Source organism: Protopterus annectens, chromosome 2.part1 (genome assembly GCF_019279795.1).
Source record: "Protopterus annectens isolate FY-2018-M chromosome 2.part1, PAN1.0, whole genome shotgun sequence".
In the NCBI taxonomy this organism is placed as follows: Eukaryota; Metazoa; Chordata; order Ceratodontiformes; family Protopteridae; genus Protopterus; species Protopterus annectens.
The window spans coordinates 513,970,199-513,997,340 of NC_056729.1; the positions used below are offsets into that span (position 1 = coordinate 513,970,199).

Consider the following 27,142-nt stretch of genomic DNA (forward strand, 5'->3'; position numbering starts at 1 on the left):
GCAGACCGGAGTTCCGCTGTGGCGACCCCTAACCAGGAAAAGCCGAAAGACGCAAACAAACCTATTGGACCGGTAGCTTTTGAACCACATAAGGATGGGCTGAGAGAGATCTAGTGATGACATTTGAAGTAGATGTTTGCTGTGACAAACTGTGTTGAAGGCTTTAGACAAGTCTAGAAGTAAGGAAGAGACTAGTTTGCCATTAGGCAGGTCAATTTATAACATAGATCAATCATTTTACAGCCAGGACAAAGCAATTAACAAATTGATGCAAGTAAAACAGGTTGTCTGTCATTTCCTGAGACTAAATTACTGGCATGTGCAGTATAGTCTACCTGTCAAGCAAAAGGGCAGAGTGGACAACTTAGTAAGAGGTTCTTAGAGTGTACAAAGTTAATATGCAGCAAGGCTCGTCATGATAAATATGCTTACATTAAATAGTGACAAAATTCTCAGTAAACTTGTAGGTGTAGGGTCTTGTGGCAGAGCTTCTGCAGTATCAAGGTCAGATGTAGTGACTGCAGGCACTGCTCTGTGAAGGAAGACAGTGACTGAGTGTAAGAGGAGACAACACCTGATATATCAGGTATAATGTGGTCAACTTAATATTTCTGTACCTCTCAGCATCAAGAGAAAAGGAGGGCTACATTTTCCTTAAACCCAGAATGTGCAGAACTGAGTAACAAGTACAGCTGACAATAACTCCCCCATCCATATCTGTTCTGGATTCACTACTGACCACCATTTACCCTTGGAAGAATTGTTGTGGTAGTCTTCCTTTTGCATTTCCACACTACCAGGTAAACAGTCAAGCTATAACAACACTTCATTTATCATGAAATGCAATATGTTTGCTTTCATGAGAGCAGTGCCATCATCAAAAGTAACTTTACCTGGAAAACAGCTTGATAAATCATTGATTTCCTTCAGGCAGAAATCAGCCATGAAGCAACTTGGCTTCCAGTCATAACTCCATTGCTCAAGATCTTCAACGCCTCCTGAATGAACAGCAATGTTTCCTGTTGAGTAAAGAATGCTCCAATTACTGTGTAGTAAACATTTGTACAGACACACAGGAAAAAAGAGAGACAATGCATATAGTGTCATTCTGTAAGTTATATCTAGCAGTGTTATATCATTTCTATAAATGTTTAACAAATTTCTTTCCTACTCCATAGGTAGCAAAACAGGAAATTTTGTGGAACAGGGTTCGCTTCGGGGACCATATTGGGAAGGCAGAAAATGCTACACTCACTTAGATGTTTGCTTTTTTCCACTTCTTCACAAGATGTAAAATGTTTTCTTGGTCAAACATTGAGTTGTGTCCCTTGGATCATGATTCCCAGACAAGGTTTGAAATGTCTTTTCTGGTCAGGAAAAATCTTCTTCTTCTTGATTCCTCAACAATATCGCTTTCTGTAGAAAAAAAAAAACTTGTTAAACAAAACTTTTGATGTGTCTCATGATTTCCTCAGTTTTTCTCACTGCCATTTGGTGTAGCTCTATGACATTCTGTTGGACTCTTATCATCTTTTTCTCTTATGTTGGCTAACGGAAAAGAAGGCAACTAGGAAGCAAATTTTTCAACTTTTGTCATATTATCACATTTTTTTTATAGTATAAGCTGAGGAAAATATGAATTACAAGTACTGTGATGGAAACCTACTATGTTAAAACTTGTATTCAGAGTGAGTCTTAAATACATCCAAATACAGAATCTAAACAGTCAGTTGTCAGTTTAACTACTACTGGTAATTTAATGTTAAATTTTGTCATTCCTACTGCAGTTGATACCACCTGCTTCTAGCAGTACTGTGACATACAGCATCTGCTTCCTAGTGTAACAAAACTGATACCAGTTTTTCCGTACTGTGAGTTAGACACATCACAACAATACATGAAAAATGCAGAAGTAGCTTCTCAGTGTTAGGACTCCAGGTTGTGAGCAAATGCATCCTACTATCAGTCATTTAAGACTCCTCTATCTAATTTGGGACCCACCAGAAAAAGCAAATGTATAACACTGAAGAATGCAAATTTTTCAAATATCAAATGAAAACTTAATTACCTTTAAGTAGTTACAAACATCAGGTGATAACATCTTTAACTCTGCTGACTAACAAATTAAAGCTGTTGGTACATAACAGCAGCTGTATACAATCTTGGCTTTAACTTTATACCCAGTGGGTATCCTGAATTAAATGAGCATTATAATTTTTCTAAAGTGTGTACTCATTAATAACTGCAAGTAACAGCTAGATAAATGCAAGCTGTACCTTATTACAACAATCAAAGAGTGCAACTTGGTATTCCTCTTCATAATGTTCATAAATCCCTCTTTATCACCCACTGCTTTCCAACCAATACTATTTTACTTGTATTCCTTATTGTACATTAAACTTACAAGCATTGGTGACCTGCTGTTGATGGTATACCAGTCTCAGCTTCCCAGTGCTAGCACATCTTAAGGATTATCATGCATGACATACAAAGATATTTGAAGTGAAATATAGTCAAAGGCACACATATATGGACAATTTCACAATAAAAAAAAATAAGATCACAAAGTGTGAACACAGAACAGAAGATTAGTAAAAAAGTTAAAAATACAGAATCAGAAGTTATGGAATGCATGTGAAGTGAAGGATTTGGTGTAGAAAGTCTAACACTGGTTATATCACAGCATGATGGAATAATTAGTCCCCCATGTAAGGAGAAACAGGAGGAGCAGGAGACATCTGAAGAAGAAATATGGACACAGGAAAGAAAAAGAGATTTAATATGGTACAATATTTCTGCAAAGGGGAAAGTAAAATCATTCAATACAAAAAGAGCATCACCAAAGATATTTGAAGAGAAATACAGACAAAGGCGTCCAGATATGGAACCTTTTACAATACAAAAAAATAAGAAAACAAAGAGGGAAAGTAGAAAGGAGGATTAGTAATGGATAAGTTAAAGAAACAGAAACTGAGTTTATGGATTACCTGCAAAATGAAGGATTAAGTGTAGAAAGTCTAACAATGTTAACACCACACCACAGCATGATAGAATAATGAATCCTCAAATTAAGGAGAAACCAGTGGAGCAGGAAGCATCTGATCAACTGCCATGTGAAGTTACTTTGGAGTTTTCAGTAAAAAAAAAAAAAATCAGTATAAAAGTTCAGTTGGTGCTGCACAGTAAGGGAAGGAACAGGAAACTGGGGCGACCCTGACACAGCCAATGTTGTGGAGTGATATGCCAGTAAGTTCCCATATGAAAGAGCAATGGATGGCACAGGATGAAAATGAAGGAAATATGGCACAGGAAGATGCTCTGGAACTTTCTGTAGAATGCCCACAGGAAATGGAGAACAAAGAATGTGCCTTCAGTTTAGAAGAAAATGATCTAAGGGAAGAGTTGTTTGATTTAATAGAGATGGATAAACAATTTAAGATCAATGAAAGAAATAGACTACAGAAAGTCAATAAGACTCAAAATATTAGAAGTCTATAAAACAAACACAATAATCTGGACTGTTCATGAAAACTCAAGTGTTTATAACAGAGGTAAATAAGATATATTACTGTACAGATAAATTAATAACAGATAAAGACTTACCACAAAAACACAGGGCAGAAAGGGAAAGGAAGGGTAGAAATCAATTGCCACCATGGAAGTACTGAATAGAGAAAACTATAAAGCAATTAAGACAAGCAGTGTCACTGTTGGAAGAGTACAGAAGAGGGAAGAGATCAACAAAAATACTCAAAGATAGACATGATAAAAGCAATGCATAGAATCAGAACAGATCAGGATCTGTCATGCACTATTGTAAATAATAAACTAAAAAGATCAGCACAGGCAGAAAAACTTAGAAGACATGCAGAGAAATATAAAGGAAAAGTACAAAATAAGCGAATTATTAATTACTCAAAAAAGTTTTATAGATAACTAGGAAACAAGGCAAAATAAATTGAAACATCACCAAAAAGAAAAAGAAATGGATACATTTTGGAGAAATATCCATGAAGATAATGTGGAACATAAAGCTGCGGAATGGATATAAGAAGTAAAAGATAGAATAAAAAGTTCAAATCTACAGGATATGAAATGGGATGAAGTAATGGCCAGAGAGATTGAAACAAAGTTAAGAAAAGCTCCTAATTGAAAAACTCCAGGCTCAGATGCAGTACCTAACTTCTGGCTAAAAGTATTAACATCTTTACATGAAGGTTCAGCAATGAGTAAGAGCTATTTTATATATGCACCTTGCATAGATACCAACCTGGTTAACAACAGGAAAAACAATAATCCTCTAAGAATGAACCTGCAAGCTATCCTAAAAACTATAGACCAACAACTTGCCTTCTAATGATGTATAAACTATACAATGGAATTTACGCCAACAGAGTTTATAGTCATTTGGGAGAAAACTCAATCATGGCAATAGAACAAAAGGGTAACAAAAGAAAGTCATACAGAATAAAGGATAATATGTTGTTAAATAAAGCCATAATGGAGAACTATAAAAAAGAGAAGACTCTAAGTACGGCATGAATAGACTACAAAAAAAAAAAAAAAAAAACATTTGACAGACTACAAAAAAGCATTTGACAATCTCCCACATTCATGGATAATAGAGTGATTAAAATGTATAACATACACCCCACACTAATTGATTACATTACTGTGACCACAAAACAGTGGCAAACCACTTTGCAGTTAAGCCATGATAAAGGACAATTTATTATTCCAGGAATAAAAATTAAAAGGGGGATATTCCAGGGTGGCTCTTTGTCACTGCTGCTCTTTTGTCTTGCCCTTAATCCAATAAACTATTTACTTATCAGATTAGGTCATGGATACAATTGGGCTCCCAGAAAACAACAACGTGTAAAGACTTCTCATCTTCTTTTTGTGGCTGATTTAAAACTATATAGCCCATCAGATGAGAAACTGAAAGCACAACTGCAAGCAGTCAAAACTTTTTCAGATGATGTAAGAATATAATTTGCTCTTGATAAATATGCAAAAGTAACTAACCTTTAAAGCAGGAAAGCTGCAGCACCAAAAAAAAACATCACCCTGGACAGGAATGTGAAATAAAAGAACTTGATCAAGAGGGAGTGTACAAATACTTGGGAACTGATGAAGGCTCAACAATAAAACAAAAAATGTGAATAAAACTTACTAAGGAATATTGTAGAATACTAAACTTATTACTGAAAACAGCTCTGACATCTAGGAACAAAGTTCAAGCTATAAACCAGTTTGCTCTTCCTGTCTTAACTTACAGTTTTAGAGAAACCCAGATATAGTAGTCCATGAAAAGTAGACAAAAGTAGCATAGATCACTGAAATTGCTACACCCAGTGACTACAGTGACTTATGTATAGACAAAAACAAAGTAATAAAATACCAGGATTTGCAGGCAGAAATGAGGCAATGTGGAAGAAGGATGCCCAGACAGTTCCAATAGTAGTTGGAGCGACGGGTCTTATAAAAAAGAATTTACAATCGTACTTAGATATGCTACTTATACATGTAACTATGTATGAATTTATGAAGGAGTCAATTTTGGGCAAATTGTGGGTGCTGCGAAGAGCACTTCTGGCTAACATCAAAGACTGAAACAATGCTAATTTCATGAACTTTAATCATATTTTGACTTGGGAATGAAGCCCATTCTTGTCATGGTATTAGAAACCCAAACTACTTAGAGAAATTAAAAAAAAAATTGTGTGTGGTTGCATGTAATTTGGAGCAACATTATATTGTCAGTCAGCTGAATGAAATTTTACAGCCCTTGAAATGTCATCATATCAGAAATAAATTGACAGTTGTATGCACAATGAAAGTGAGTGACCTCTGAAAAGGAACCTCCCCCTTTTAAGAGTGGTGGATTCACAGGCTGCTTTTTAGCCATACAGGTTACCTTCTGAAGGATGATTTTCATCACCCCACAGTCAGACACACCTGTGGACTAATGGGAATTCAGAGGTCAGTACACTGCTGGCTGTATAGAATAGTGGCCATTGCCCCACATCTGCCTGTTCCATGCTGTACAAAATCACAGGATAATAAATGAGAAGAAAAAATAGCATATCAACATGTGCTGTTCAGTATAATGCTATGCTCACTACATCCCTGCATTTTCTTGCAAGTATTTTGCCACATGGAGAGTGTGGTCTATGGCTGCTGACTGCCCAATTAATTAATCTCCTGTGATGTTGCAAAGCAGAGACCATCGAGGATATACATTTGGCATATCCCTTGCAAATGAACTGCACTACCGGTGCATGTGCAAGGCTATGTAGCAATGTACTAATGCAATGCAAAAACCACCTGCAAAAAGCAGTTGTGTGTCGCTCCTTATGTTTTCTTTTCACTAGTACAGATGGTTCAGTTAATGTGTCAGCAGGTAACTACACTTGTAGCAGAACATATCACCCAAAAGAGAGAGATTTGTGGAACTATTTTAAGTAGCAAACTGCTGCCATGCATATACCACTGTGCAGTGGGCTGTCACACCTTGTGCATACTGTATGTGCTGACTACTTGCTCTGTATATTGCATTTTTATTTGCTTACATAACTTCTCTTAAATAGTTGCTGTACTTGTTTTTGCCTTGCTAGAGTTACATGCTTCAGTAATACTCCAATAAAAGTGAATGCCTGACCACTATCTTTTAACAATGTTTACCTTTTTCTTACAGGATAACATTTCAGTAAGCTGTGAGTTTCACTAAAAGAATCACTTGGTTGAGGAAATCAGGATGCACAGACTGTTCAGGGGTTGTGCACATGGTTATAATTGCATTAGCCACTCTCCAAGACAACCACATTAGTATATCTGGCATCATCTGCAGGCTTATTCTTTTTGCTAAGGCCCCCATGAAGGGAAAATTTCAGTAGTAAACTGTTGTAAGATTTGTAACTCCATAGCATGGTAAGGAAACCTCTAGAGATAAGGCTTCCACACTATACTTAACCTTTCTTGATCCCATTGTCTGTCATTGCCCATATACGCAAAGAGGCGATGGTTGATGTAGCATTCATCTGAAACACTATCAAGTGAACATGAACTGAAAAAACACACAATGGAAAACCTTCATGCCACAAATCCAAATTAGCAGCAATGAAGAGAAAAAGAGCATTTGAAAGTAATGCAGTTTCACAATTTGTGGCTTCTGAAAATGAACCAGTAACATGAAATGTGCCCGCTGTAATCTTTGACCGTATCACATGCATCTTATTGCAAGAATTGAATATAGTTTGTAAGATCACAAATTCTGTACATTGATTGCTTGTTTATGCAGCTGTAATACTTGCATTATATAAGAAAGATGTAATGGAACAAGTTACCTCTCCACTCACTGCATGGTTGCTGTAGCCCAAGAAGGAAGGAAATGTTCTCAAGTATGTATGTTCTACATGGATGTTGCTTGTATCATGCTGAATAGCGTAATTCAATTTCTTAGATGCCAGTTTTCTTCTTTTTCAGTGTCACTGTTGATCTAATGAAGTATTAACAGTCGTAATGTTGGCAGATATTATTCAGGGTAAACTTGTAATGGACGAAGATCTTACAAAAAAAGCAACAATAAGCATTGCAGCAGTGACATTTTCACTGCTGTGCTCTGTATTACATTCTCCATAAGCCATACCATGTGCAAATCTTCAAACATAACTCTTTACATTAATAAATAAAGTCATCCTTTTTGTAATTACACATTACTGACTGCACTAAGTCATCCTTTTTGTAATTACACATTACTGACTGCACTAGATTCATTACTAATAATGATATTTAAAGTAACAATATGAAGACTGGAAAATATCTGTACATCTCATTAGTAATCATCATCAACACAACTTTGTTGTTGTCTTTACATCCAGTAGTCAAGGACCACTGCATGTCAAAGGAGCACCAAATCTTGGCATTAGTCTGTGGGACATATTCATCTATCAGTCTCATCTCATGTATAAACACTGTACTAAGAAACCGATTTTGTTACACTATCCTATGTAACAGAATTAGTACGTAATCCTGTTTTCTGTAAGGTTGGGTGTGATAATCTTTACTGTTTTGCTTCACATGCCACATCCTAGTATAACGGACGTCTGCTGTATATATCTATAGCAGCAGCTTAAAATCATATACTGTAAAGATAATCAAACAGTAGCAGGCTGATAGTGTAAGTTTTACAATTCACTGGTAAGTGCAGAAAATGCACAAAAAACTTTGCTTGCATCCCTAGCTTTGATGCCACAGAAATAGTGAAAAGAGGGTAAAGTATAACTGTATACCTTATAATCCAGAAAAGTCATAACATGATAAGAATTTGTGCTGGACAATTCAACTTTTTCATATGCTGAATAAGCTGTCTTCTTTCTATGACGATGTGCTCATCTCCCTTTTAAAACAGGCATACACAAAATATTAAATGTTATACTCAAAAAATGTATGCAATCCTTATAACTATAGCAAAATTTATATCATATATCACAAATTTATGATTGTGAAATAACTGGAATAAATATAACTACTAAACCTCAGTAAACAAAATCATTGCTATACTTTCAGTCACAGTGTGATAGCAGTCTGAAAAGTCAATCTGCATGTATTTGAAGGTTTAGCTGCAATACCAAGTATAATGGATCTACAATGCAGAATCAAATAATCAGAAATAGTTCTTTTCCCATGCTATTCTGTAGGCAAACATACTGAAATTCTACTTGGGGAAGGCAGTGTTGATATAGCATAGGTGTATTTCTGCAACACATGCAAGCATCTGTTCTGTGAACAGTATCATAACCTTTCTTAAAACATTCTTTTTCTCAACACAGAAATGACTGAACAGTAATGCATAATCACTCAGTCATGGAAAAGCACAAACATTTGAAATCCATGAGTTTGAAGGGGGCATGACTCCTTGTACCACCCCCGCTACATATATACACCAATTTTGAGATTGCAAAACTGTGAGGAAAGGTCAGTTTTCCCAATAATTACAGAAATACCTGATTTCCTTTTTTTAACACCTTTATTGAATTATCACTTGTGACATAAGCAAATTTACACGGATATAAAAGTAATCACACTGCATTAACAATTTCACATTTATAGACATTATACTTCATATATACTGCTATATACAATCTAACCCAGGGGTGTCAAACTCCATCACATAAGGGGCCGAAATAAAAACATATAGGCTAAGTCACGGGCCAAATTTTTTATTAAGATATATCTATATATCTACTAAGACTAGTAGAAGTAAAGATACTTCATCATCCTGAGAGACCATATCTCACTCCATCCTGGTGCATTAAATTCCATCAGCGTCATTACTGTGTGCCTTAGCACGGTGCATTAATCATGTTCTTAAATAACAAGAAGCACAAAACAAACTGTAAGTGTACTATAAGCAAAAAAGTTCAAAAACAGTTTTTTTTTAAGACATTCAAATTTAGGTTTTGAAATTACTCACCTACTTGTTTTCCGGCCAGCTGTCTGAGACTGTTTTCCTCTGGTCAGTGAGTCAATGTCTGGTTTTATGTCTTGTGCTGTGGCAACCCGCAAAACAGCGTGGAGGTTTTCATCGGTGATGCGTGATCTGTCCATGTTCTTGTTTAGATTCATTATTGAAAACATCTGGTTGCACAGATAGGTGCTCCCAAACATGGACATAACATGGGCAGCATGAAGTCTTAGCTGTGGCATCAAGTTAGGGGGCAGTAGATGGTAAAAGTCCTCTATCGCGACATCCTGGAACTTTGCTCTCAGGCCACTATTGGCTTGAAGCTCTATCAACTCCATCTGAAGGTGATTGGGTACACTGTTGATGTCAGCTGTGAAAGGATTGGCAAAGATGTCAAAGCCACAGTGCTGTGCTCTGAAGTCAGAGAAGCGCTGATCAAACTCATCAATTAATAAGTTCACTTTAGTAGCCAACCGAGCACAAGGAAAAGCAGTGGTTAAGGAGGCCGAGATACTCTGACAAACAGGAAAGTGGGCAAGATTGTCCTGTTCTAGTTGGGACTTCCATAAGAGAAGTTTATGCTGGAATGCAGCGATCATATCAGACATCTTCGCATACCTCCCAACTGTACCGAATTACTCAGTTTTTACAGAGTTTTGGGGTCCAAATAATGGGGTGCCATGATTCCCAAGTGGCACCCCTTCATTCCCAATTTTTTATTTTTTAAATTATCTTTTGCGCTTTGGAGCTGATGTCATCACGTGCGCAATGATGTCAGCCTGTTGCAATTGAGCTGGCTGAGCGCGGAAATGTCCGCTTTTCAACTTAAGAATTGAGCTGGCTGCAAGCGTGGAAACAAATAACTTTTGTTTAGAGCCGATCTGCTTTTTACTGAAGGAAATGTCTGTCGATCTGCTTGCTTGCTTTCTACTGCAGGAAACATCTGCCGTTCTGCTGCTTGCTTCTTTTTACTGAAGGAAATACATGTACACTACAGCTGCTTTTTCGCTCAGGTATTTAGCCGAACCTATGGAAACCAGGTATTTTAGCCGAATACTGCTGTGAGCAGCAGAATTTTGTTGGAGCCGAATCATTTCTTTTTTTTTTTCTAATTATATAAATACGAGATCATGGATGCTACGGCCAGTATTATTTATAAGTGTAGCCGTGCATCATTGGTTTTGGTTGTACTGTGTAATGTCTGCGACTGCGAGCAGCAGGATTTTGTTGGAGCCGAATCATTTCTTTTTTTCTAATTATATAAATACGTGATCATGGATGCTACAGCTAGTAGTATTATACTGATTTTTTAAGTGTAGCCATGCACCATTAGTTTTGGTTGTACTGTGTAATGTCTACGAGCAGCAGGATTTTGTTGGAGATGAATAATTTATTTTTTTCTAATTATATAAATACGAGATCATGGATGCTACTGCCAGTATTATACTGATTTTATAAGTGTAGCCATGCACCATTGGTTTTGGTCGAACTGTGTAATGCACTTAATAATTATAGATCCTTTGCAGGTAACATTATGAAAATCCCCACAGGCAGAATTCTGAAGTAGATTATAAAATAAGTAGTCTCCTTTTGTCCTGCATCAAGCAGCTGTCCCTCAGAAGCATGTGTTGTTTTAGCATATCAACACTGTTTGGAAATTAAACTTGATAATAAAAGATTCAGAATAATATCTTTAGATGAGATGGTGCTGTGAAAAGTTTATTTTTTTGCAAGTGTAGTTAGAAGACTTTGGTTTACAAGGACAGATTTTTGCTTGGATAGGGAGGGAATACAAGTACATTGTGAAATAGTAAAGATGGGAATATATCAAAATGTCATTTTAGTAGCATTTGTGAAGCCCAGTATTATGAAGCTGAGACTGCAAGCTACATATTTATTATTTGACGAGTATAAGCTGAGGGCTAGAATTTTCATCTTCAGAAGTCCAAGACTACTGCAAGAGCAACTTTGCAACTAATCAATATGGCAAGTTCCTCTCTTGCATCTGTCGATACAGAGTTACTATTGTGTAGGCTTTCTTATAATTACTGCTGCTCATTTGGCAAGCTGTGCAAACAGGAAGAGTGGAATCTGCCTTGCAGTTCGCCACCACTGGTCCTGCAGCAAATACCAAAGGAGAGCAGAAGGCTGATAGTCATCCATCATAGCTGTCACTACCCCCAGCCCAGGAAGGCTTGACAGAGCCCTAAAACAAATGGTTGTGCACACGTGAGAAGCACTGAGCTCACTGAACTGACTTTCTGATGTGAAATGGAATAAAGTGGATAATGTCATTTTTTTTCTCATTTTAAAAACACTGTTGGTTTAAATTGAACCTGGTTGAAGGATCAATTGATAAAAGAGCTCTTAATTGGTGTGCATGTGTGTGTGTATGCCCTCAACTCAATGCACCTGGTGGCTACAGGTACTCAGGCTCAAACCCTGTATCTTGGGTACAGGTAAAAAGAGCCTAAAGTCCTTAGCTACCACAACTTGTGAATTTATGCCAAATATTTTTGTTCTATTCCTCATTAAATCTGTTCTTTTCAGGATTTTTGTGGCAATGGCAAATCACTGAAGGATTGAATTCACTAAATAATGACAGGCATTTGAATTTCAGACTTCATATTCTTCAGAAACTAAATGGTAACACAAAACCTTTCTATCCTAGCAATTTTCTAAGTTTATAAGATCAGTATTTGAAATATGTCCCTATTTTGGGGCTGTATATCCTCATTATTGGCTTTGTCCAGGCTTTTTGTGCTAAGATGTTGAGAGCTAGGGTGAAAAGTGAGAACTGAATTCTGTATTCCCCCTGTCCCCATTATTGGCTTTGTCCAGTGTTTTGTGCTAAGAGGCTGGCAGCTATGGTGAGAACTGAGATCTGAATTCACTAAATGATAGCAATTTTAGTTTCAGTCTTGCTGTCTTTCTAGAAACTGCTGATTTGGCATAATGGTATGTTGCTCTGATTGTAGTGCACAGGGTCCTGGGTTAAAAACTTGGCAGTGAAATGCATGGTGGTGACACAACATTTTATTCTACCAACTTTCCAAAAATACAAGCAATGTTTAAAATGTGTCCTGGTTTTTGGCCTTTTGCCCCCCCCCCCCCCCCAGAAAAAAAAAACTGAAATTGAAAATAAGTGCGCAAAGCCGTGCAAGATGCCCATGGCTTACACTACTGTTAATATATAAATATATATATATGTGTGTGTGTGTGTGTGGAAGTAGACTTTTATGATGCAAATGTTCTGAATTGGGCAGTTTTGTCATTATTAGTTCATGCATTTTGTTTCACTGCCTACTGGAAAAAATGTTCAAAGAATACATTTTAAAATATGCTGTAACTTAAGTCTAACAAGTGTGCTTCATTATACAAGGAATATAATTTAATAAAGTCAGGAAGGTGTATCAAAGAACGCATGTATGTTTTCTGTTTTGTGTGCAAGCCAGGGGCCTATGATTTGAAAATAACCCAAAGATAATCTTTATCCAGCTCTGGACAGGTGCATTTTCTTTGGTTGTGATGTGGGTTTTAATGCTGTTTCAATGAATGTGAGTTTAGAGAGCAGAGAAGTTTTAATGCCAAGTCTATTTTCATTGTGAGACAGTGTTGCTTAGTTTAGCAGATATCTATTGGTATTTGTACATTGTGCTATAAAATGTAAAAATAAAATCAAAATAATCATTGTAGAAGTAAAGCAGCATTATGCACACATTAGTGTTTATTGTAAATGGGGTGAAATAGCCAGGTAATGGGACATTAGAATGGCTGCAGGGGGACTCTGGTGCCATATTTTGGTTGTCTGTTCTTCAGTTTGCATTTGAAAGTTGGTATCCCACAATTCCATAGGAGTGGGTGGAGTTACTTATGTATGCAAATTTTATGTTAATCAGCGTACAGATTTTTGATGTTTCCAGGTTGAGAGTTATGCATCTTCGTGATGACTTGTTTGTATCCCTGCAGCTTCTGATTCAGTTGGGCGAGATGCTCTGTTAAATCACACATCATAGCAAAATCACAAAGCCAGGCTGGATCTGACAGGTTAGGCAAGGGCTTTCCTTTACTTTGTATGAAAAGAGTGATTTGCTCCCTGAGCTCAAAAAATCATTTGAGGACTTTGCTCCTGCTAAGCCACCTTCTGTGTGGTATGGCACGTCTCCATGCTCTGCACCTACCTCCTGTAAAAACAGCTGGAACTGGCGATGATTCAGGTCACGTGCTCGTATAAAGTTTACTGTTTTTGTGACTGTGGTTATTATATTATCCATTTCAAGAACCTTACCACACATAGCTTCTTGATGGATAATGCAATGATAGGTAATCAGATGTGTGTGGCAGTCCTTATTTAGCATTTTCTTCTTCATTAGTCCAACTAAGCCTTTTTTTCCTCCACACATTGCAGGTGCCCCATCAACTTTTCCCTGGGTAAATTAATATTATTTATGGACATCCCCACCTCCTCCAAAATTTCCTTCCCTGTTGTCGTCCCATGCATTGCAGCTACACCCAAGAGTTCCTCAGTGACAGAGAGGTCTGTCTTCACTGCTTGTATAAAGATGGACAACTGCGCTGAATCACTATTGTCTGTGCTTTCATCGACAGCTAATGAAAAAGCTAGGTAACTGCGTGCCTCTTCAGTCAGCTGTGTTGTTAGATTTCCTGCAAGATCTCAAACTCAATCTGCAATGGTATTTCTTGACAAACGATGTTTTGGAAAGTCTGCATCTGGTCGGGGCACACCTGCTCACACACTTTTAGCATGTATTGCTTCAAAAAGGTACCCTCTGAAAAACACCTGGAAGCTCGGGCGATTTCCTCAGCCACAATATAGCTAGCTTTCACTGCTGCATCACTTTTTGCTGTAGCTTTAGTAAACATGTTCTGCTGCGATTGCAGTTTGCCTTTTAATTCTTGGACAATTTTATGTGTTTCATGAGGTGTATATTTAGCATACTTAGCTCCATGTTTGGTTTCAAAATGCCTACGTATATTGTACTCCATCACTGACACTACCTCATAACACAAAATACACACCGGTTTGTCTTCGCCAAGTATAAACATATATTTGCTTTCCCATCTTTCAATAAATTGTCTCCCTTCTGCATCAGCCTTTCTTTTGAACATTTTGATTACCAGATTCACGGATGTTGGCCTTGGGTAGAGGTGCTCTGTCAGGGATGATGCTCGCCACCACATTAGAATCTAATGTTACCATTTCAGCATCTTCAATCTATCTAAACTAGGTAGGAAGTGCACCACCCTGCATCAACTTTTCCCTCGGACATTTACTAGATTCACGGATGTTGGCCTTGGGTAGTGGTGCTCCATGCAGGCACACAGGGATGGCGCTGACACAGCCCACTGATGATCACTCTCCTCACCACCACATGTTACGGACCATTCAGGCACACAGGGATGACGCTGATACAGCCGTCTGATGATCACACTCCTTGCCACCACATTACACATCATTCAGGCAAACAGGGTTGACGCTGGCACAGCCCTCTGACAATCACACTCCTTGCCACCACATTACGCACCATTCAGGCAAACAGGGATAACGCTAACACAGCACATCTTATAACAGCACAGTCCACTAAAAGATGCAAGCTTCCAAATAAATACATAAAAAATACAAAAAAAACCCAAAAGAACACAACTTCTCTACCATTCCTGTCCTCACTGCGGGCCACAAAACGTCCAGGCGGGCCGGATTGGCACGAGGGCCTTGTGTTTGACACATGTGATCTAACCTAAGCAATATTACATAAATTATTCAATGTCTGCCCTTTCTTTTTTTCTTTTTAAACAAGAAACATCTTTATTAAAGCATCACTTATGACATAGGCAATTATACATACACACACACACACACACACACACACATATATATATATATATATATATATATATAGATACATAAACAAAACACACCAACATAGTCCGAGTTGCAATATCATTTTACATCACAAACCATAATGACACACACCCAGTTGCAAATATTTTACATCACTTATAATCAATCCAATCATTTTCAGTCAAACATTACATACCTCATTTAAGTCCTGCATTTTTTAAACCTCATTCCTCCCCTGCACTTGTTCCCAAAATTCCCATTTTTTCCCTATGTAGTTTGTTCCTACCCTTTTATAAAGACCTCAGTCCCAGTTGTTTTATCTCTGCTACTATATTCACTACTTCTAGTATAGTTGGTTTAGATTTTGATTTCCATTGTCTAGTAATTGCTCTTCTGGCAGCCAACATAATTAGATACAACAAAGCTTTACCATGTCTAGACAAGTCTGCATAGCTCACACATATCATCTCCTTTGTCACACCAATCTGCCCACCCAGCATCTCCGACAGTGCATCCTGCAGGGAATCCTTAAAGTCCGCCAACTCAATGCACTCCCAGAAATTATGTTTCCAAGTACCTCTTTCTTCCCTGTCACACCTCCCTTGTTGTCTACCTAAGGAAAAATTCTCTAGTGTCTACTTGGGAGTATAAAAAAAATCTATGTAAACTTTTCCAAAAATCCTAAATCTTGCAGATTTTGTTGCATATTTTGGAGACATACATATATTCTCCCATTGTTTCTTTATGAATTGATTATCCAATCTCTCTTCCCAATCTTTTCTGACTTCCTCTGAGTCCTATAGTTATCATGCAGTATTTTATATGCTGTACTAATTACTTTTTAATGGCAGCTTCTGTTCTAGATTCTACTAAAAATTCTACCAGTGCTGGTCTTTTTTTTTTTTAAAAACCCCTGTATTTATTTCTCTTTACCTATACTCTGATATCAATCCTTGATAGGGAAGGCAATCTCTAACCTGCAAGCCAAATAAATTCTTGTTTTTTTTCCCATTCTATCATTTTTCCCTCACTAATTATTTACTTCCAATACCTTGGTTCCTTTGCCAGTTTTCTCCAATAAATTCCAGCCCCCTCTTGCTTATTGTCTATATCCCTAATTGCAGTCATCCCTATTGGCAGAATCTCTCCATTCTCATATTGGCTTACTTCTTAAGATACTTTCTGATACTTTACAGACATAATATTCTGTATGATTACTGTTATTCTCCTTAAAAACATGCATCCAAAATTCCAGCCTCTCCTTGTTTCTTGAGCTTCCTTCCTGTTTCATCATCATCCCTTTCTACTTTGAATTATAGTTTTCTGTTTGTGCTATGTATAGGAGTATTAACTGTGTAGCTCTGAAATATCTCTTCAAATGGGATAATCCCAATCCGTCCTGTTCTACTGGAAGAATCAGCTTATCTCACTTGACTCTTGCAGTCTTCCCCTCCCAGATAAAGTTCTTCGGCTCTTTATTAATTGTTATTCACAACTTCTTCTCCAGTTGATAAAAATATGCCTGACCTGTGTATACGACCAATGGAACTAAAACATTTTAATTGCTTGTATCTTATTTTCCATATCCATACAGCAAAGCTTCTATTTTCACAGTTTTTGTATTATATTTTGTTTAATCTCTTCCCACATATCCTTAACTGCCACACCAGAATCATTTTAATCCATACTCCTACATACTTAATTTATCATGTCCCCATGAATATGGATGTTGCTGAACCAATTCATATGTGGGTGCATAATTTTCTACTATTGTAGTTGTGTTAGCTTCATTAATTTTGCATCCAGAAAAGATTGAAACTGTCTCAAAATATTCCACAACACTGTAATGTATCTTTCTGGTTTCTCATGTATAAAATAATATCATATGACTACCATACCAATTATATCCTTGAATTTCTGAGTCCCTTATTTTCTTTGCCAGTGGTTCTAAATATAATGCAAATAACAAAGGGGAAAGAGGACACCCCTGCCTGGTTCCTCTGCTCAAGCAGAAATTACCTGAATGGACCCCACCCACTTTAATTTTCACTCTGACCCCTCATATATCCTCCTCAGCAACCTTATATTTTTTTTCAGGAAATGCAAATGCTTCCATTGCCCTGTTCATAAAGTCCTAGATTAATCTGGCAAATACTTTCTCTGCACCACTACCCACCAACAATGGTATTTTCTTACATTCTACTTCCATCTTGGTCATCGATGTTCTGTTAATGTTGTCAAATGTTTGCCTCCCCTCCACAAAATCACATCAATCCATATCTATCAATTTTGCCATTAGTTTGCATTCTTTTAGCCATTATAGATATGAACACTTTATAATCATGGTTTAGTATTGAAATGGGCCTGTATGAAGCGGGATCTGATGGAGCTTTACCCTATTTATGTATTACAGCTACCACTGCTTTCTTCCAGGATGTTGGTACTTCTCCTCTTCAAATACTTTTAAACAAAACTTTCCAGATCTTTATCAGTTTTTTTCCTCTTAGCTTCTAGACTTCCACATGAATGCCATGCATTCCTGGGGACTTTCATGTAGATTGGTTATACATCAGAATTTTTATCTCATCTCTTCCTGTCCTAACCTTTAGTAATTGAGACTCATCTACCTCTAACCTTGGCATATTTAATTCTTCCATAAACATTTCCATTTTCCTGATTTCCATATTTCTCTGCTTTAAACAGACTTTCATAGAATTTACAAATGTTTCTAATACCTCCACAGGATCTTTTGCTACCTTCCTTGTTACAGGCTCCCTAAGCTTGATGACAGCCCTTTCTACTTTCTTTTGCCTGGGTCATTGTGCTAAATGTTTTTGTGCTCTACTGTTGCTTAACAGCAATCTTTCTAAACTCATGCGTGTTATCAAAGTAATCCTTATCAAGGTAATCCATATGGTCTGCTTAGTATTCTGCAGTTGATCCTCTTTTTGTTCTGTGAGATTCCTCCTATTCTGCAATACTTTAACATTTGTCAGTCCCTCTAAATAATTCTTGTTACTTCTTAACCATAGCTCCCTTTCTTTTATTTCCACCCTATTCTTAAACTCCACCTTAATTTTATCCCACTCCCTGAAATTTCTATCCTCTCTAACAGCTCCTGAATAATTTCCACTACCTATTCCTTAAATTCCTCTTTTTTCAACAGATAGGTGGGAAAGTGCCAGTGTCTCATTTTTATTTCATTACCCTGTGTTTTTACTTTAATTATTGGCGCATGATCTGAAATAGTTATTGGGTGCGTACCAAGACTGTCAATTAAATACACATGTGCTTGTGAAATGTAAATTATAAAATGAAAATAACAATGGGTACACAGAAGTAAAGGGCAGCATATATAAGAGGAAAAACAAGTTAAGAAAAAATATATTTGACCACCACAGCTAAAAGAAAACAAAATAATTTAATAAAAGTAAAGTGGACATTATGTAAATTCTGTCTAGCCTAGCCTAGTCTAGTTTTTATATCTTGGGGAATAATATGTAAATTAATTCCGAACTCCTATTACTGAATTTACATCTTCCAGGCCAAATATTTTCATAAACTTCTTTAAAAATGTACCCTCCTTTGTTATACTTTCTGGGATCCCAAATACATCTTTACTGTTGCAAATCATATTTCAGTCCCCACCTATAAGTAATATTCCTTGCCAAAAACTGATTATTTTTCCCAGAATTTTCTTAAGCTCAATTACAGCAGTTTTGGGTGGAATATAAATACATGTGAGTGTAATCCTCTTCTCTTGGCAGTAGTCCCTTAGCACTACAAATTGGCCATTAATATCTTTTTTATCTTCTTCTATCACTGTTGCAGCTCCTCTTGCAATTAACATAAGTGCTCCTATTTTCTTTTGTCCCAGGTATTCTGCTGAATAACCACCCTGAAAAACCATTTTTATCAAATTTCTATGTTCAGTTCTTTCTAAGTGTGTCTCCTGCAACATAGCTATCTGCACTCTACTACTGTTTCTTTTTTGTATTTATCTGTGAGGCAGTTGACATTTAAAGACATTACAGAAAGCATCATTGCATTAAAAAGTTATTATTCCCACCTTTTATGTATAACAAGTTTTTTTGTTAAATGTCTAGTTCCAGCTTTTGTGTTACATGCATAAGCTGTTTGACTGTTTGAACTTTTATACAGTGTCATATCCATTTGAGCCTACGTCCCATTTTTCAAAATGTTTTGTTTTATTGGAAGCCCTCAAACACCCCCAATACCCCCCTAAAACCTATTAGCTTAATACTAACATGGAAAACTATGTGCATATTCAAATACTGAAGTGTTATTCTCCTAAGAAAGGTTAAACATGCTAAGATGCATGGTGCAGCTTCTGCTTCTACTAAGTGCTAATTGGTTTGGTCTTTTCATTATAGCTCTCCCAGCTGGGAAAACACCTGAGTGCTTTAGGAGAACATTATCTCCTAGCCAGTTTCTCTTTGTCAGATTGTCTCCATGGAGACATGAGAAGCAGGTAGCCAGTTTCTCTTTATCAGACTGTTTCCATGGAAACATGAAGATGGGCTGCAGAATTGCTACTGATCATACATGTATTTGCTAGAAAAAAGCCTCATAATATTCAATATTCTTTTTCATGTACTTGTCTACTCTTAAAACTTGTTACTGAATCAATCTAAAGTCCTTAATCCAGTCATTTCCCCATGCAAGAATGATAAAAAAATATTTTTTTCTTCTGTCAAGCTCTTTTCACCAGGCTTATGCTTTTTTTCATTGCATCCCCTACATTTCTTAAAACTGAACAAGAAGAAAGAGAGAGGGGGAAAGAACAACAAAAAGCAGCACCTGTTTACAATCCCCATTACACTTAAAATAACTGAGAAAACTTAACTTTATAGCATGCAAAGAAAACCATACACCACAAAATAGTGCTAGTAAGAAGAATTATTTACTTAAAGTTAACTTTCTCCCTCCTCTTCCCCTCCCCAAAGCATTTTTGAAGATTAATGACATGAAATAGGTTATATGTTTTAGAGTCCAACACATGCCAACAAATTCTGAAAAAGTCCAATATTTCCAAATGTTCTTGTTCTGTCATACTTTATGCATACAATTATTCACTGTAATCCCACATTAAGTTATTGATTTTATTACTGTTCATCTCCATCTCCCAAATCCTGTCTCTGCTTCATTTCCAATGTACTCTCAATTCTTCTAGACAACTCTCATGCTCCCTTTCTTGACTCCAACATTTTTCACTGAAACACTGGAAAAACTTTCACAGGTACATTATCTCTATGGTCTTTATTACCAGAAGGACAAGAAGCAGAATATCTTTCTATTTCATAGCTCACTTTTTGTTGGACAAACTTTTGTATTTTCTCCTTAGTATGTACTTCATCAAAAATTGAATTTGTCCCTCCAGGGAAGAATATTTTGAATATAGTTGGGCACAGCAATTTGAATCTCACACCTGCATTTCAACATTCCCTGAACAGTGGAAAAATTTGCTTCTCTTCTGCCTGGTGTACAATGAGTAATCTTTTCCCACAACACTCTGCTGTCTCCCACTTTTAGTACATTGTCCTTCTGCCACCATTTTGTCAAAATCAACTCCTTCTGCTGGTGGGATTGCATCTTTACTACTAAAGGTCAAGGTTGCTTTCTCATCGTCAGGTTTGGAGTATACACACAATGCGCCCTTTCATCTAATAACTCCTGCTGTGGAATACCAGTCCAGTTGTTTATTTGTGCTTTCATAAAATTAGTGCAATTTGTTCCTTCCTGCTTCTCTGATATAGCTGAAAATCTCAGGTTTTCCATATGTGCTCTGTCTTTTAATTCTATTATTTTTTGAAACATCTCTCCCTGTGCAGTCTCATATTCAGCCAGCATTTTCTTCATTTCAGTCCCTGTTTTGCAGCTTTACCACCTCAACTGAATATTTGTTTAAAGCTTCTTCCATTTTTTTCCAGCCTTTTGTTTGTGTTAATATACTCCATCAGTGTTTCATTTATTTTAATCAGGTCTGTGTGCAATTGTCGTATATCTTCTTGTAGGTTACTAGAATTTATGTGTGGAGGTTGCATTGAATTTTGCTGAACATCTGCAGAACTTTCCCCAGTCAGTGTTTCTTCCTCACATTTTGTAGCTGACTTTTTCCAGGTCCTCTGTATTTCTTTTTTACTGGCATCAAGGCAGTACACTTACTAGCCAGTTAATGAAATTTACCCACAAACACAAGTGTACTGGTCTTCTCTGCTGGCTTTCTGATTTCACACTGAGAGAGATAAATTTAAGCTGTTACTCAATGTGCAGCCATCCTCTCCTGCTGTGGAATATTAGTCCAGTTGCTTATTTGTGCTTTCATAAAAATAATGCAATCTGTTTCTTCCAGCTTCTCTGGTACAGTTGAAAATCTCAGGTTTTCCCTACATGCTCTGTCCTCTAATTCTATTATTTACATCTCTTCCTGAGCAGTCTCATATTCAGCCAGCTTTTTTTCATTTCAACTTTTGATTTTTGCAGCTTTTATTACCTCATCTGAATATCTGTTTATAGCTTCTTCCATTTTCCCCACCCTTTTGTTGTCTGTGTTGATATACTCCATCGGTGTTTTGTTTATTTTAACCCGGTCTGTGTGCAGTTGTCTTGTATCTTCCTGTAGGTTACTGGAAGTCATGTCTGGAGGTTGCATTGCTTTTTGATGAACAGCTGCAGAACTTTCCCCAGTCAGTGATTCTTCTTCACTTTTTGTAGCTGATTTTTTTTCTAGGTGCTCTGTATTTCTTTTTTCCTGGCATCCAGACAGTACACTTACTAGCCAGTTACTGAAATGTACCCTTAAACACAAAAGTCTACTGGCCTTCTGTGTTGAGTTTCTGTTTTCACACTGGGAGAGCTAGAGTTAAGGTGTTACTCAATGTGCAGCCATCTTGAAAGTCCTCAAACACCTGTTTTCTGATCAGCTGTTATGGCTTTTTCATTTTTTGATGGAAGAACAAGGGAAAATGAAGATGAATACAGGCATAATAATAATAAACTGTGATGATGTTATCCAAAGTGATATGTAATAGCTTCTCAATGATGATAAGTTTCTTAGGTTTATAAAGTGAAGTAAGTTATCATTACAATTGTAGCATTGAATAACTGCAAACATTTGAGTTTTGTTAAAGTTACCAATGTGCAAAATGTAGCCATTGATTTTTGACCATAAGTGTTTCCAATTAAATTTAACCACTGACATTTGAAGATCACATCAATGTAAACATAATAGCACATCACTTAATTAAAGAATTAAAATTTAAATGGCGCTTAATGCTCACACTAAAAGTTCAAAAGCAACAACAAATATTAACATGATTCCATGTGAAAACTCCCTTAAGTACATTTCCTTCAACATACATTGGCCACAAAACTGGTGCACAAAACTATTTGCTATGGCAATAAAGACATTTTACTTAACACATGCAATGACAAACACAGCATCATAGACAGATAAACTGAGGAAGCACAAAGTTAGCATCAGTATGCAAAGCAAAGCATAGCTTTTTCTCCATGACTTTCCAGCTGTGTTACCCAAAACTATACTACTGAGAAAGGCTGTTAGTCATCATGAGTACATAACCAATGACAAAACATTACTGCAGTCTTCATTATGATAGATGTCTGTCTGCAGGGGACAGTAGGAGAATTTGATGATGTATGCTGTGGGTACAGTTAGAAAACAGTTACTAGCAAAGGAAACATGGAGATGGTTGGCATACACAACTGAGGTAAGCTGATCAGGCCAAGGAACACACAACTATTGACCATATTAATGCTTGCCAAAAGTGGAAGAAGTACGACATGGAACATTCACCTGTTTTTAGTGGTTCAATGCACTCTTCCAGTTTTCTTCAAATGTCAGTGTTGTGCAAGTAAATGGCAATTTCTGTTTCTTTTTGTCTCCTTGTGCTGTTAGTAAGTTTGTTAGTAGAGGCTTGTACTCCAGGTAGTTTAAATTAATAATGATCCTTTTAGAAGGGTTAGCAAGATGAGGTAAAAGGTGACATGTACTTTATGAAGAAATATATGTATAACAGTTTGCCATCACACTCATGATAATTATTTCCCATACAGCAGTCCAACTGATGAATACCTGGAAGCCATCATGAAAACTATACTGTGTGTAAAATATATTAAATATGGGCTGTTATGGATATGCATAGCACACCTGTGAAATGTTTTAATCCAAATTTGCAAGAATCATGTATTGTAACATGACTGTACTTTGCCACATTTTTTTGCATTGAGGTATTATGTAAAACCTATATGAAAAACCCATTATGTGTAGCATTGCTGCATTTCACACATGGAATACATGATATATTCAATATCACGTGTTCATAGATGAAAACACTGAATGCTTGGGGTTGGAATACATTGTAGGAATGGATTTTTCAAAGGTTAAAGTCATTATCTACTACACATTAATACACTTACTGGAATAAACAGCGAAAGTGGCAACAAAGAAGATAACTGTTGCCAAACTGGTGCATGTTTATTACAGCAGCATGCACATAATGAAATCCGTCAGACACAATAAAGGTATTGTGCATACTGCATCTTTTTATGTACCTGGGATATACACCAGTATAAAACGTGCACCTTGTTGTCAGGTAAGTTTCAGTGTAGAAGTATAGTTCTTTAATTCCTGGTTACAGCCATATGTCCAAGGACAGTTTTATTTATAGTTTGGGTTACTGTTAAGTATACATTACCAGCACATTATGACAGCATGTAATGCTTTAACTCGTAATGATGCGGTATTGTGTACGGTCACTGCAAACAATGTAATCAACTGAGTAGAATTACCTAGAAGGGAAATCCAAGTACAGAGGAAATAGATGATGATACATAGTGCTGTGTTGAAGATGTAATGCAGTGCCTAAAAAAAACAAGAAAGGAAAACATGATGGATGAGGGACGATCACAGTTTCAAGATGATACGTAGTCTTGTGTTGAAAATACAATGGTGTGCCTAAAGAAACAAGAGACAGGACCAAAACGGATGAGGGAAATGCACAATTTCAAGAGAAGTCCAAAAACAGTATCTCCTGCTTGTAGTAGGAAAGTGTATTGCAATACACAATATTGAAATGATGTACTGAATCTCTTGCATTGTAATATGTCAGTCCTATACAAAAATGACAAATAATTACTGAAAAAGAGATGTAAAATGTCAAGAGTTCACTCAGCAGTCACCATTTTTAAGAAGTGCAGATAATGCATTAATATTGCATATGTATTACACACTGGCAAAAATGTAGTATGTCACTGATTAACCATTTTTTTGTTTTAATACACACTGGTTTAGACATAACTGAAATACAGTTGCAAAATCTCACTTAACCACAGTATAGTGGTTATTTTACTATAACTTCAAGCAAGTGAAATTTGCAGTGTAACTGTTATTACAGTCAGTCATTAAGACAGAAAAAAATAATTGAATAAAGTAAGCATCACATTCATTACCTGCTTCACATGTCTACATTCTGCATATTTTCATTTCTTGGCAGCTGGTAAATCTCCGTTCTTAAGTGACAGATTCAAACTTTATTGAAACAATCACATATGGAGTACCACAGAAAAATATCACAGTTACACCTTGTAGAAGTTGCTGTTGCTGTTGCAGTGAATTCTTGTCTTCAGATTTGGCCAGAACTCTATATGATGGAAAGAAATACATAATGAAAACACCAAAGATATGATAGCAGTAATTCATATTTGTTAGTTTTTTCCTGTAAGTACTACTTACCACAAACACACACACACATATATATATTATATATATACATATATATATATATATATATATACACATACACACATTTTTTATATATATATATATATATATATATATATATATATATATATATATATATATATCTATGGGTTCACTTTATAATTTCGAAAAACTGAAATCCTGAATTTCAGTTTTCCGAACTTATAAAGTCGAATGTTGAAAATTGCGAAACACCAGAAGCACGGAATTCAAAATACCAAAGTTTGGAGCTTCTGATATTTCTGTGTGTGAATGGATAGATGTAAGTTTAGGTAAGTATGTATGAGTGTGTTGGTTAGGGGCTTTAGTGTATGTTAGTGTATGTTTTGGCTGTGGTGTGTGTGCGTGTGTGTGTGTGCAAGGGTCTGTGAAATGTGTGGGCGTGAGTTACCTTTTTGTGTGTGATTGTGCAATCTCAGAGTTAGTATATATAAGTAGGGGGGTGGGGGGCACAGCCCCCACATGGGAGTGCAGGGGGGCTTGCCCCCCGTCTCGTCTGTAGTGTAGGATGGTATGTTTGATTGTGGGGGGAGATAGTGTGTATGTGTGTGGTGTATCTGTAGTGTAGGTTCGTGATTTTAAATTTCAAGGTTATGGGGTTTCGGGATTTAAAGCTTTCGGGCATAGAATTTTGAAAAACTGAAATTCAGGATTTCAGTTTTTCAAGATTCTCAAGTGAATATATATATATATATATATGATATAGATATACATGCACACACTCATAGATACACAAGAGACAAAACATTTCAGTGGAACTGATTCTTCAGCAAGTGTATGCCTACAATACTGTGGAACCATAGTTATCAAATCTCAGAGGTGATTAATGGCAAGCAATTTGAGAAAGCCCTCCAGCAATGACTTCACATGTCCCAGGAGTACAAGGTAATATTCCACATGTTTTATAATATGTGACAAGTTGTCCTAACAAATGAAATATGTGGATAGCTATTACTGTATGGCACTTGGTAACAGCTTTAAGTGCTTGTATATTAACCCATTTTGTATACTGTACTTTTATGTGTTGACTCTGTAAGGTGTGACAGCATGATGGTTTTGTTTAAGAACTCACAAACGTGGCATTACCAAACTTATGTCAAGTTATAATACAGCTGAAAGTATTTTATATGTTTAGCACAAAAGAGCCAAAAAAATACATTGATGGGGAAGACCAAAAATAACAATAGTAGCCATAACCAATTTACAGATCAGTAACATTTTGGAAACAAAAATGCATGCCTACAGTACAAAAACAAGCTTTTGTGATGATGTTTTTGAAAGAAGTGGTTCTGGGTCTATATCACTATTTTTATATCACTGGCTAGGTTAACAAATGCAAATGAAGTTCTAACATTAACAGTACAACTATATTGTTCTTGGTGCATTACCTCTACTGTAATCGACTGCTCTGCCTTCAGTACCCATTTGTCTGTGGAATACCTCTCAACCTCTTAGCCCAAGAAATCTGAACAAGATCAAAACTAATGGAGGGACAAAGGACCCAAAATAGGGACAGATTTTAAATATTGTACTTACAAACTTGATAGAATAAAAGGATGTTAAGTTGTCTATCTCACCTTCATTCTTGCTGGATGGGTTCGGAGCCGACCTCGGCTCCGACTCGGCCACTCTAAAAGCTCGAGAGTTGGTTCCACCGGCTCGAGGCTCCCCTTATATCCCACAATGCTAGGCGTGAGTTACCTCAGATCTCGTTTGCCGCTACAGCGATCGAGGTGTTGGTTTTCTACCGGCTTCTTGGTGAGTAAACTTTCAGTAAAGTTAGTATACTTAAACCCCTTTATTTTTAATTTTAACTCTTGTTTCCCTTAGTTTAGTGGAATTCTACCCCTTTTTTTCACAAAATCCCATTTCTTCCCCACAAGAACTTATAAGTTCTCCCTCGGGCCTTCAGGCCTTTTCTTCCATTCCCTAGTGGTGTGTGTGTGTTGCTTCTCTTAATTAAAACTATTGATAGTGTTTTATTTTTGAGTTTAAAAATAAGATAAGG

The 27,142-nt window shown here is 36.7% G+C and overlaps 1 pseudogene; it reads right to left on the minus strand.

The window, feature by feature from the left end:
- Nucleotides 1–813: 813 nt before the first annotated feature.
- LOC122794860 lies at nt 814–14,599 on the minus strand (annotated as a pseudogene).
- Nucleotides 14,600–27,142: the final 12,543 nt, after the last annotated feature.